The sequence below is a fragment of the Siphateles boraxobius genome, unplaced genomic scaffold, assembly GCF_051911475.1.
Source record: "Siphateles boraxobius isolate OS27281-9 unplaced genomic scaffold, OSU_SipBor_1 2, whole genome shotgun sequence".
Taxonomy (NCBI): domain Eukaryota; kingdom Metazoa; phylum Chordata; class Actinopteri; order Cypriniformes; family Leuciscidae; genus Siphateles; species Siphateles boraxobius.
Genome location: NW_027508810.1, coordinates 1,031,062 through 1,032,500, shown reverse-complemented (window position 1 = coordinate 1,032,500; position 1,439 = coordinate 1,031,062).

Sequence of the window (1,439 nt, the reverse complement as noted above, 5' to 3'; positions counted from 1 at the left end):
TTTTGTTTTCTGTTTGATCACGTTTTTCTAAATAAATTGCATTTGGGTTCTCAACAAGCTTGCCTTCAGTGGACTACTTTACAGAATACTAGACCCACCATGAACCCAGCCGTTTGTCTGTTCTGCCTCTGTCAAGGTTACCAGGCCATTGAAAATTATGTTGAGGACTTTTGTAAACTTTGTTATATGGTGGACTTTAATTACGTGGCTTTAAAATACATTTTTCGTAATGGATTTACTGGACCTGTTCGATTTAAGCTACCTGGTGGAAAATTAATTGGTCCTTGGCCCAATACATCGACCATGCCCTTCTGCTTAGTGGTTCAAGTTTCATGGTGGGGGAGACAGAGGGCTATGATTTGTCTGAGTCTCTTCACGTCATGCCTGCCAAGTCTGAGTCTCTTCAAATCATGTCTGCCTAATCTGAGTCTCTTCACATCATGCCTGCCGAGCCTGAGCCTCTTCTTCACGTCATGTCTGCCGAGCCTGAGCCTCTTCACGTCAGTCCTGCCGAGACTGAGCTTCTTCACGTCAGTCCTGCCGAGCCTGAGCTTCTTCACATCAGTCCTGGCGAGCCTGAGCCTCTTCACATCAGTCCTGCCGAGCCTGAGCCTCTTCACATCAGTCCTGCCGAGCCTGAGCTTCTTCACGTCAGTCCTGCCGAGCCTGAGCCTCTTCATGTCAGTCCTGCCAAGCCGGAGCCTCTTCACGTCAGTCCTGCCGAGCCTGAGCTTCTTCACGTCAGTCCTGCCGAGACTGAGCTTCTTCACATCACTACTGCCGAGCCTGAGCTTCTACACGTCAGTATTGGTGAGCCTGAGCTTCTTCACATCATGCCTGCCAAGCCAGAGACTGTTCACGTCATGCCAGCCATGTGTCTTCGGACAAGATGGCCGCCGCGCCTGAGTCAGCACTCCTGACTTCTGTCGGAAGATACAGCACTCCTCATAGTCACCACGGCTATTTTGAGTGTGAGGGCAGCACACACATCAGCTCCAGCCTGGGAGCCCCCGGCCAAGATGGCTGCCACCACACCAGAGTTGTGTGCCAAGATGGCCACCGCCGGTCCAGAGTCTCGTCCAAACATGGCCCATTGCAATGCCGGCTCCGCCCTTGCTCCCTGCACTGCCGACACCACCCTTACTCATTGCAATGCCAGCTCCGCCCTGGCCCATTGCAATGGCGGCTCCACCCTGGCTTCCTGCACTGCACGATTGCCCAGGTCCTCCCACGCTCCACGGCACGCCATTCCTCCCCTGGGACATCCTCTGCTCCACCACCATCCTGTACTTTTGCTTTATTGTTTTGTCTGTGCGTCGTGAGCCACCCATGGCTCTGTCTGTCACGTCTTGTTTTGGTTTTGTTTCATGTCAGTCATGTTTCATGTCTTTGTCATGTGATTCCCTGCTAGTCATGTGATCCTGCCATGTTTTCCCTTG